The sequence below is a fragment of the Euprymna scolopes genome, chromosome 21 (genome assembly GCF_053919585.1).
Source record: "Euprymna scolopes isolate OS-2025 chromosome 21, ASM5391958v1, whole genome shotgun sequence".
Lineage (NCBI taxonomy): Eukaryota > Metazoa > Mollusca > Cephalopoda > Sepiida > Sepiolidae > Euprymna > Euprymna scolopes.
Window position 1 is genome coordinate 103,886,585 of NC_136502.1, and position 12,688 is coordinate 103,899,272.

A 12,688-nucleotide genomic window follows, 5' to 3' on the forward strand; every position below is an offset into this window, starting at 1 on the left:
GAGATGTGACGTTGTTTGGGTGTGGAAATAATTATATATATATATATATATATATATATATATATATATATATAAAATAAAATTTGGATTTTACTTGTGCAAATGGAAATTCAATTAACTTTCTTGAAGTTATATATTTGGATTTTACCGTCACTGGATTATTTATCTTCCACCAGACTATCCATTCACGTGTAATCACCTTTTTCTTCACCATATTCTCTCTGCTTCACTTTTTTGTTATCAAATAAGATCTTTGACTTACTTGTTGTTTCATCAAATACTTTTGCATGCAAAATCCGATTCTGCATTTTGCTAATTCTTACCCTCTGATGAGAAGGAAAGTATTTCTTCGAAACTCTGCGGATTAAGGAATATCCACTTATCAAGTGTTTCCTTTTCAGATTAAATATATTTTTTAACTCTTTTTCAAAGTGTTTTTAACATGTTTTATTAACTGTTTGCTGGTATATATATATATATATATATATATATATATATATATATATATATATATATATATATATATAAAATGAAAATTACAATTGAATTTACCAAAATGATCCAAGATGGTAAAATTAAAGTAAGTTATAAATATTAAAGAATTAATATTTATAAAATTATCTCAGCCAGATATAAAAGCTCGACAATACCAAATAGGAAATAGAGCTTATGATATGAGCAAACAGTTAATGAAATATGTTAAAAAACACTTTGAAATGAGTTAAAAACATATTTAATCTGAAAAGGAAACACTAGATAAATTTATTCATTTATCTAGTGTTTCCTTTTCAGATTAAATATGTTTTTAACTCATTTCAAAGTGTTTTTTAACATATTTCATTAACTGGTTGCTCATATATATATATATATATATATATATATATATATATATATAGTCTAAACATTGTAACAGACAATATTTTGCTTGTTTTTAGCAATCACAAAAAATCGATGAAGCCTCTGTTCTAAGCCTCTATCAATATGCCTAAAGTTTTTTTTTAATATTGTCATTATTTATAAAGGCCAAAAGCTACTCGAGGATAAAAATTGTAAGGTAGATTATGAACAATATTATGAGAGGACTGGAAACGATGAATAGAATGAAGAGGATTAAATTAAGAGGACAGCGCGACAAGTCTTCATTTACATTAGACTTGAAGACGTCTGTTAAAATCAGCAGGTAAACACTCAACAAACCAAGACGTCAGCTGTGTATTACAAGAGAAGAAAGAAAGAAAGAGAAACGTCACTATTCACTGATAAACAGCTGAAAACGTGCCAACAAGACTTCAGCTACGAATTATAAAAGAGAGAAAGAAAAAAGAGACGTCACTATTCACTGAGCATCAGCTGAAAACGTGCCAACAAAACTTCAGCTTTGTATTACAAGAGAAGGGAGAAGTCACTATTTACTGAGCATCAGTTGAAAACATGCCAGCAAGCCTTCAGCTTTGTATTACAAGAGTAAAGAGCAAGAGAGACGTCACTATTCACTGAGCAACAGCTGAAAACATGCCAATAAAACACGACTTCAGCTGTGTACTGGAAGACGCGGATCAGAGATATCATAATTGTCACGAATCAGAAATTTGGTTGACACTTGAACGTCAAAGTATAAACATTACTTCATTGATATGTGTGAGAATAATGACACAATTAGTTGCAGGCATGCAACAAATCTCTATAGCAATAATATGGAATGATCTAATTCACGTGATCGGTTTAGTTGCTTTACTGCATCTGTTTTTGATAATAAAGAGTCACCAAGGCCAAAAGCCACTCGAGGATAAGGGTCACCGATTATCAGTTGGATGATTAACAATACTGTATGCAGATTGAAAACGATGGATGGCCTTAGCAGGATTTAGTTACTTAGAACAGTGCGACAGGTATATATATATATATATATATATATATATATATATATATATATATATATATATATATATATGAAACAAAACGGTGATCAAGGAAAAAGGCCCCCTCGTAAAGAGTTCCGGAACTGTGACCCATAATTCTCTAAACTCTACAGAACATTCACATTTTTGAATCTTGATAGTTTCCAACGAAACACTGCCTAGTAGATATAATCATCCCACTCACAAGTTTCAATCGTATGTCAGAAACTCCACCCACTTTGTGAAAAGAAAAAAAAATCGATATTTATTCCAGCCAGTAATTTAAGACGTATGTTTATGAAGATACCAACTGAGGAGACACTTGCTGTGGTATGTAAAATATTGGCTACATATCCCTGTCTGGAGGAATTCCGCCTGTATCTCAATGGAGAATCTAATGCAGACGTTGAAACGACCTACTTGTAGATGTTATCCGACACCAACGCTTGGTTTTGTGATCGCCATTGTCTCTAGTCTTGCTCAGTGTAAGACTTTAAATAAAAGACATTAGGATGTGTATATAATATATATATATATATATATATATATATATACATATACACACACACACACACATATATATATATATATATATATATATATATATATATATATATATATATAATCACTAATACCATCAATATGGCTTCGATACGTGGCTAACACACTTATATTTAAGCTTCATCAGAAAGATGTCTAAACATTGTTGGACCATGTAAATCCCATTCATTTATGAAGTTCATCATGGAGAAGAAACATAAGAAATGATCATTCTTATATTGTATTGATAACTTGTGATGAGCAAACGGTGCAGGTCATCTGTGCAGTAGAAGGCAACTTTGATTGGATAATGCCTTAATTTTAACGTCCATCATCCAATCAATGCAAAGAAAGGAATTGTATATTGCCGACAATACTGAGCAAAGACAATATAAACTAACACCAATACATACTAAGACAATACGGACATGGTAAAATAAATTTTCCATTGAAATAACTATCCAAAGAATATGACATTAGCTCCAAGGAATCTAGATCAAGCATCAAATGGGTACTAATGTATTTTGCAAACCGGACTTCTGTAAATGTCCGCTCGGTGTTGCCTGGCACCTGACGTAAACCGTCAGAATATGCAGCGTTGCTGTACAAATCTTAAAAACACAAGGAAATAGAAAATAGCAATATGCATCCGATACAAATTCTAATTAAAAAAAACATGGAAAAGCAATAAAATCAAAATAAAATATATCAACTTGTCATAAGTGTGATAAATATTTTTTTTTTAATAAGTAGAATTCTTTTCTCTCGTGTGATCAAAAGTTTTTTTTTTGGGGGGGGGGGTAGAGTTAGTTCGTCCAATCGATAACAGGCCCACCCACCTTCAGATTTTTATTTATTTATTTATTTATTTTATTTTTGGCAAATCCTGCACCTCATTTCAGATGCTATCAGTTTATTACGCAGAAAACACTGTATGGCTTGCTGTGTGCTGCTCCATGATTTAAAATTAATCTATATATCTATAAAAGTGAACGTCTTTGTTTGTGTACATTTCCTTAGGCAATAACTCTGTTAATTTTTAGTCTACAGACTCGAAATTTGATATGCAGGGTACTGAGATTTGGGAAAATCTTTGTAATCGGTTTTCGGTCAGAAATTTAGCGATTAAGGGGTCAAACTTCAACGATTTGACCTTTGAGAACTCTACCAAACACCCCCGCCAATTTTGGGTCTAAACACTTAAAATTTTAGATATAGGTTCCTTGGACAGGGATCTAACTTAATAACTTGATTTGAGTCCAAAACAATAAATGTTAAGCGGTCATAATGGGGGTCAAAGTTAAAAAATTGATCGTTTTTTTTTTTTTTTTTTTTGCTCAACATACACCTCCAAACACCCGAGCAACGCCGGGCTGAAATGCTAGTAACTAAAAACGTTTTTTTCCTTTTCGTTTAATTTAGCAAAAGGTAGAACTATTTTTTTGGTGTTAGGAGTGGAACGGTGACACGGATGTGCTATTTCCAATCATTTAAAGTATCGAGACTCACAGCTCATAAGGAAGTAATAATTGGCAGAGATCTAGCCTCGTTCCTGATGAAGAGCGGTTGTAAAGATAACAACAATTTATTGCGGGGGGGGGGGGGAGAGAAGAGATAAATAGGAAAACATGTTTTAATACGAGAATGACAAAGAACATAAATTTTATATTTGTTGTGGTTGAGGGAATGAGAAGTTTATTCTGTGAATCACCTGACTCGTTGAACAGATCTGGTATCAAGGATCACTGTGGCACAATGACGTAGCCCCTTTTGAGGGAGCTGGGGGCTTCTACATAAATAAACCTTGTGCCTAACTTAATCTGCACTTGTGCGGTGCAATTGTGTAAAACAGGTGTTTCTGATTTTGAAAATGTTCTGCGATGACTCAAGCCAAGAATGACAGTTTGTTTATGATATTGAACCAAGGCAAAACGATATAAGACCTTAGAATTTGAAAGGTCGGACCAGGAGAACTCGTCAATGAGGCATTCGAAAACAAAACAATGTTTAACCTGTATGAATATATCTTCCTCTCTTTTTCTCTATTTCTCTCTTTCACCCCTTCTCTCTCTTTCAATGTAAATAGAGAGAATTAAATATAATTTCATTGTTTTAAACACTTGAAGTTTGCACCCCGTACGTGCGGGACATAGTAGTTTGGTGTGCACGCAATGGATCGACTACATATGCTTCCTACTTGTTAACTGTTAAATAAATTATATATATTTTTATAAAAATGCATTTGTTCGCTATTTTTGTACAAGTGTTCGATTTCAGCCTGCGGTTCCTCCCATTAATGCGACGACAGAAAGCTGCCTGTAACGACGCAATGAACACACAAGAAGCGACCCATGCCAGGCAGTAATAGCTGATGACATATCGACCCGTTTTTTGTTGATATTTCCAACATGTGCCTATCGTTGGATATCGTTTATTCCCCGGGGAGCTGATTACATCCTCAAGACACTCCTCAATCAAGTAACCCTCCAGGGGAAGCGATAGTGTCATATTGGTTGCCGTAAATCCAGGATTGTTTCTCGCATAGGAACAAGCACGACCCTACAGAAAATAATCTACAGACACAACAATAAAAAATAAAAAATTTTTAAAACAATCAACCACTCGATAAATCAAAATCCACGGGCACAAAACCCTCACAAAACATTTTATTAATCAAAGTCCACGGAAACACAACACAAGAACTCAACTCAAAAACAGCCTCTTCAACCCAGCATCTACAGAGAGAGAGAAAAAAAAAAAAAAAGACACCAGAACACTCAAGAAACCTAACGTAGGTGACACGTTGAACAGATCTGGTATCAAGGATCACCTCGACTCATCTTAAGTTTTCGTCGCTGTCACTTCTTAGCTTAATATTTTTAAAGCCTGAAAATATTTGCACAAGTCTGCCGAATGCATACGGTCAGCTTGTCATTTAAAGACTGTTGGACTTACAAGCTGTGACTGTAACACGTTGATGGCTTCCTCGTAAGTTTTGTACTCAGAAATAATACTGTAAATCTTTGAAGAGATAAACATTTGTGACTGGTCTTAAATTGTCAGTCGATGAACGCAAGACAATTCTCAACGGTCTTAAATCAATGTCACCATTCTTGTTTCAAGTCTTTCGACAATGCCCGTGTTTATCTATCACAATAATCTTTCCAGTTTACTTCATTCAAAGAAATGTGTAAATGAATAATATAGGGTGGAACGATAACATTGTCGCTCTAGAAAAGACTACATAATTCCATTTCCGTTTGATGAAAACCGTTTTTTTTTTCATTTGCAGATCATGTACTAGTTGGACAGTTCTGTACAAATCCCAAGAGTGATAGGAGCCTTCTATCATATCTGAAAGTGACACAATGTTCAGCAAGCGAGATTGGAGATGTGCCGCTGTATAACTCGTGCTCTTTACCGATCATGACTACAGGATCATTGCCAGCACCCTCAAAATGAAAATCCAGACAGTTCAATGTTTGAGGACGTGCCCAGGGTGATGAAAACAAAGTTTCCGGTCACGGTTATGGTCTTTGGTGTGGTTCCAAGTGAGGGTCACATCGTACTATCTCACATCTTCAAAGTTGGCTTGAAAATCAACACCAAAGTGTACCTGGATGTGCTGAAGAGTGCGGTGATCCCTTGATGCAATCATGTGGCTGCTGGTAGACCCTGCGTGTGGCAGCAGGATTCTGTGCTGGTCTACAAGTCCAAAGAGACCCAGGCTTGGCTTTAAAAGGAGTGCTAGGACTTTGTACCCTTCTCCTACTGCCCCCCCCCTTCTTTCCCGACTTGAACCTGCTGGATTACTTCGTTTAGTAATACATCGAGAATATCACCAACAAAACACCAAAGCCAGCCTGATCGTCGCCATCCGCCAAGTATTCACCGAGCTCCCGTCAGCGCTTATGGAAAAGGCATATTCTCAGTTCCAGACCCGGTGATTAAAGCTGAAGAGGGCTTCATTGAATAGATGTCAGCTCTGTTATATTATCAAGTTACCTGAATTGATTTTATTTTTGCAATAGAAGTTTTAAAATGAAGCTGTAGATGTGTTTTCTTTAGGGCGACAACTTTATCGTTCCACCCTGTATCCGGTAAAAAAAAGAAATTTTTTTACAAACATAAACCTATGAAACTTGTACTTCAAAATGCGGTGTTACTCCTGGGTATGACCTTTAGATATCCCGTGGTGAGGCCTTATTTGTAGACTGTGGAGAATGTGGAGTTTCCCTTAATTACCATTCTTCCCAGGTCCATTTTGATCGGAGTGGTGATTTCTATTAGGGCATCTGGTGCTATCAGACCAGGCTTTCTGAAGATACTGGCTTACTGACTAAAAATGCACCAAATATTAATGGCATTGGTTTTTTTCTGTTTTCTGCAAAGTCGAAAACAGAAACTATTTTCTTCTAGAAAGCAATCAAACCAAACACTATAAATATATATTTGAAGATATAAAGGTCTTGAAAATTACTTATTTGACCAAAAAAACGTGATGAGACGACAACAACTATGGAAGGCAGTAATTACTGAGGATGCAGTTAGGAGAGTCGGAGTTCCTATCCTGTTGTGGTTACCACCTGACGAAGGCCAGAGGAATAGTTGGCCGAAACGTCGTGAAAAAACAACTAATAAAATATCAAAAACAACAACTAATAAAGATAAGAATAATAGTCCGAAATAAAAATAAATTAATATATGTAATGCTCATCTCAAAAATGAATTCCAATTAAGGATAATAACCTCCTGACGAAGGGCAGAGGAATAGTTGGCCGAAACGTTGTGAAACAACTAAGAAAGATGAGAATAATAGTCCGCGATAAATAAAATGAATAAATAATACTCATCTCAATAATGAATTATAATTAAATAATATATCTACTTATAGAACTATTATTCATTTTGTTGTTATTCAAGTATCCAATAAACCTTTGATCATTGTGACACACCAAAAAGTAAACTGAACTTATCTATTATTTTAAAGAATTATCTTTTTATGATTATTAAAAACAAGTGAAGTATTAGAGAAGTTTTTCTGGCACCAACAGTGAAGGAGTGGGATTTTGCTGCTTGTCAGGTTAGTCAGGAGTATATACGTCACGGGGGACAAAATTGCTATGAGTTCTTCATTTTAGTCTACAGGGAAGCAGTCCCATGCTAATGTATTACAGACCGGAAGTTCTTGAAAAGAAACTATCTCCAAAATAGCTACTCAAGGATAAGTTTTAATAAGGTGGATTAATTGTCACTTGAATGATGAAGAATATTATGAGAGGATTCAATAAAGACCATGATGTTGTAGTCTACAGTGAAGCACTCATGTGGTAATATGTTTTGGAGTTACCACCTGACGAAGGCCTGAAGAATAGTTGGCCGAAACGTCGTGAAACAACAACTAATAAAGATAAGGATAATAGCCCGCAATAAATAAATTAATAAATAATACTACACTTTGTTGCTAGCCAAAAGGCTGTCATCGGTATTCCGTTTTCTTTCTTTTCAGCTGGTATATTTCCATGTTGTTATTAGTCTTCTATAAATTATTTGGTTATCTTTATATAATGGTGCGTGTGTGTGTATTTTCTTTCTATTTTCCGACAGTGTTCGTTATCACCAACAATACTTTAAACATTGGTTGTTTGTGATCTCCCTGGAAAAAATATATTTATTGTTTGATCAATACAAATACTACTCTTTGCTGCTAGCCAAAAGGTCTATCATCGGTATTCAGTTTTTCTTTCTTTCCAGTCGGTATATTTCCATGTTGTAATTAGCCTTCTATAAATTATCTGGCTATCTTTGTATAATGGTGCGGTGCGTATGTTTGTGTAGTATCTGTTCTTAGAATTCAAGCGGTCTCATCTTCGCCCCCTTCCCCCTAAACAGAATTAGATCATATCGTTACTAACCCTAACCCTAACTAATAATGAATTCCAATTAAGTAATATATAAAAATCTTGAAGTATAAAAACTTCTTTTTTTTCCTAAAATTACTGGATTAAGTATTAAATCACTGGGAAAAGATTAATACACCATAAAAAAAAACAATCAAACATGACTCCATGAATAAATATTTGAAAATATAAAGAACTTAAAGTATAATTTTTATTTTTCTAAAATTACTGGATTCGGCATTAAATAACGCCGAAATAATGATGTTGGCACACCGGTTCCCACTGGATCACCGAAGTTAAGCAACGCTGAACCTGGTCAGTACTAAATGGGTGACCACTTGGGACTTCCAGGTGCTGTATGTGCTCTCCGCTTATCTCGGCATTGTTTCCAGTCGTCCTGGTCTTCTCCTTGCCACTGGACTCAAACAGTGCCGATTCAGGAGAGGTGTGGTTGGAGATTGCGCAACCGTTGCCTCACAATTACACACACTACTGCCCCTAGGGGGTATTCTTTGTCTTTCAAGACTGAACGGGAGCATGGAATGCCGTAATTGTTTATATAAAATCAACACAACCAACCAAAATTTAAAATCTAAACATCACATCTGTATTTATTGATACAGATGTGATGTTTGCATATTCATAGTTCGGTTCCCACTGTAATAAAATAATAATCAGGAGTGATCTCCCTGGAACCATATCGGTTATCTTCTCCGAATTATTACTAACCGATGAGAGAATGCATTCTTCTATTTTCATAAATATCTAACTCTACTCCACGTAGGAATTGAGAACTTGATATCGCTATTTTTTTTTTCCTGCTTAAACGCCAAGGCGATCAAATGTCACCCTCAATATTTGCAACAGAGAAATGAAACTCACAAGTCATGAATGCATAAGTTCAGTCATCATAACAATGCAATTTGCAATTTGCTTTGATCTATTCGGGCTATATCAAACAAAAATGGGAGATATTACTTTTAAAACGCCTCTCATATTTCAGGTTCTCGTATCATGCGTAAATGAATATACTTTCTATTTCACTATTCCACCATTAAGGTGCAGTGAATTAAGTATTGCGGTATCTGTTCAATGTACACTTAGGGATGAAACAAGGATTAGTATATAATAAAAAATAGTCCAAATTTAATCATCAATTTGGTATCAAGAACTCCTTCAATGTTAACTATTTTTAACTTCCTCATTTATCAGTGTAGTATATAAATATCTACTTATATAAAAGGAACTTTGTCTGAATTCGTTCCCTATGGACTCGAAAACGGCTGGGCTGTTTTTTATAAAATTTCACACAAAGGTACTGTATATGTCTGGCAGTCTTCTTAGATAGCTTTTATGTTGAAATGTCTATGATAAGTATCAATAATCAATAATCAAAATAATCCAAAGAAAGAAGGAACAAGCGATTTCGACCAACGTTAGCACCTTATACAGCCTAACATCACAAGTTTATTTGAGAAGTTTTATTAACACACAAGCCGAAAGGCCTCACATATAAAATCAACAGTAGGTTCTTAGATATGACAGGGGTGCGTTCGAAATAAATGTTTCTGACTAAAGCACAATTGCACCATAATGCTTGACTTTTTTATCTTAAACTTAAATTCAAGCCATTATAACCGCACAAGCAGTAAGGCCAGGCATATAAAATCAACAGTAGGAGTTTTGATATGACAAGGGAACTTCGAAATGAATGCTTTTGTTTAGAGCACAATTGAAGCATGATACTTGACGTTTGCGTTTTAAATTTTAATTCAGGCCATTATATATATAAAATAATTTTATAAAATCAACAGAAGGTTCTCCACAGTGCAATGTAGACAATGTATTGTGGACTAAGTCACTGCAGGGAGGCATATGAAGCTTCCTCTCGGTGCACCATTGTGGGTCCTCAAGTATAGCAGCACCAATTTCGATGACAATAAAAATATGAGAGTGTGAAACATTTGTTGATCATCATTCAATCCCGGGCAACATCAGGTCTCCCTGCTAGTGTATATATATATATATATATATATATATATATATATATATATATATATATATATATATATATATTTTTTACTAATGGAAAATATTGCATCAGTACTAAGCAATAAATCTAAATGAATAAATGATGTTTCTACACCATCAAAACAAATAGCTCATTTGCATATTTACTTTTCTTTTTAAATGACAACTGTCTTGTGGTGAACGATACCCAAACATGAGCACCACTAAAAACGGAAAAATAGGGATATAAAATGTTTTTTTTAGACCACTTAACTCTCTTTACATAAAACATCGCTCTTGAAAGTCGAGGAGATCGATTAAGCTGCTGCTACTTGGTTTTGCCGTTTTATTTTTTCTTACAAAAGAGTGTAATCGAATTTATGCAATGTTTTCAATAACGAGTAATCAATAAACGTCTTTAATGCATACATGCGCGTGATTTTACACACTTTCCTCTTCTTATTGCCATCGTCATTTCGTCTACATGCTTCGTCTAGTGGCCGCCAGACGTCTCGTCTGTTTAAGATGATTAAAACTCTTCTCATGCAGTAAAGACACAAGGAGACGTTCGCTGAGAGTTTTCATATCTGGTTTTATTTGGAGAGAATGGATTAAGAAGAGAGACTAATGCTATCGTAGCCAATAGGAGCTGAGGTGGTCAAGTGGATAACGACAGGGACTGACGATCTGGGTGTTCCAAGTTCAAATCCAGTTCATTCTGCAAAACTTCTTGGCCTTTTGGCTAGGAACAAAGTGTAGTATCTGTTCAAATGCCAGACTTCACCGTTTCTGTTCTAGATCAGTTGATGATAAATCCTTTTAGACTGAGGCAATTTTTATTTTTGTTCCCATCCAGAGTGGCCCTTTTAGACTGAGGCGATTTCTGACTAGAAAAATATCAGGGAAATCGATGTCAACAATAGAAACTTTGGATTCATATGATGATGATCATAAGAACCATAGAAGTAAACATTAGCATAGATGTTCTAATATACTAACAGATCACTGCTTATCAAGGCCTATAGGCCACTCGAGGATAAGAGACGGAATTATAATAATTCAATGCTTATGTTGTGTAAATAAATTATCTGGTCATTCCTGTAATTACATTAAATATGTAGTAAAAAATAAAAAAACTTATTTCTGCTTCTGTCTAGATATGTTAAATAGCAATGGCTTTTATTTAGGATGTTGGCAACCTTCACGTGGTCTCTCCCGTAAGTACCCAATGTCTTTCTAGAAGAGAAGTCTAGCAAAATATATTAGGTGAAACAGATGTCAACAATGAGATCTAAAGATTACTACGATATGATGATGATGATCGTAGCTAGTTATTTACTTCTTAAACTTAACTTTCTCACTTAAGAAATGCGTGATGCAGACAGACAGATATTGGAGTAACACTCGCCTTAGATTATTTTGCATTATTGGCCGTGACTTGTTCAGATGGCTGCCTGAAAATCTTAGTTTTCTCTCCGCTCAAAAACGTGACGTCAGTCTTCATTGTTCGACTTTGTTCTGTCTCTGGCGTTTGATCTCTGCTCCCTGCTTCAAATCTACATTACTCTTCTGTGGGAATTATTTCTATTTGCAGATTAAGGTCATCCTGACATGCATTCAATATGACCCTTGTCAAAATTCATACTAGCTAACTTAATCGCTACTGGTGTAGGGTCAATAATATATAACATTTAGAAAATGTAGCTTTGTTTTGCAATTCTGAATTTTTGAGATGAGATGTGAATGCTTGTGTTATGTTGATTAATCGGACTATTGTTCTATTGTTTCGGTTTAGCCATCCCAGTATAGAGCTAAATTGCATTTGGACACCCCTAATCATAAAGTACCAGAAAAAAAACAAACAAGACATATGCCTAGCCTAAAGGAGGTAACTTCACACAAAAAAAAGTTTTTTTCCTAGTAGCTGCCCCCCACCCCAATCCTTGCATTATGTTTAAAAAAAAAAAAAAAAAAATACACGTGGATATCGATCCTCTGTTTCGTAAAGCATTTTTTTTCACTAATATTAACAATTAGTATAGATATCCCCAAAAAGTTGAGTCATAGGAAAGCCTTTAAAAAATATCTTAGTGCCCCCTGAAGATTGAACCTTCTTTTTGATCTACGGACCCACCCTCAAACCCATGGTTCTAATTTCTTGTAACACCCGAAGAAGGTCGCCGGTTGCAGCGGCCGAAACGTTGTGCTAATAACACCGAAGATGAGAAGCATAGCAACATAACACTAGCTTTGTTTTATTTTTATGAAATAGGAAAAATAATATCCATTAATTTCTATTTCGGTAGCATAAATTATTTAAGTTGAAATGGGTTTGGGCAT

General features: G+C 34.9%; 1 protein-coding gene and 1 pseudogene across 1 annotated transcript in view; one reads left to right on the forward strand and one right to left on the reverse strand.

Annotated features, from left to right (window-relative positions):
* LOC145242648 (protocadherin beta-16-like) overlaps positions 1–12,688 on the reverse strand; it is a 418,274-nt gene that overhangs the window by 375,651 nt on the left and 29,935 nt on the right. The window lies entirely within an intron of this gene.
* On the forward strand, positions 11,071–11,248 carry LOC145243208 (U2 spliceosomal RNA; annotated as a pseudogene).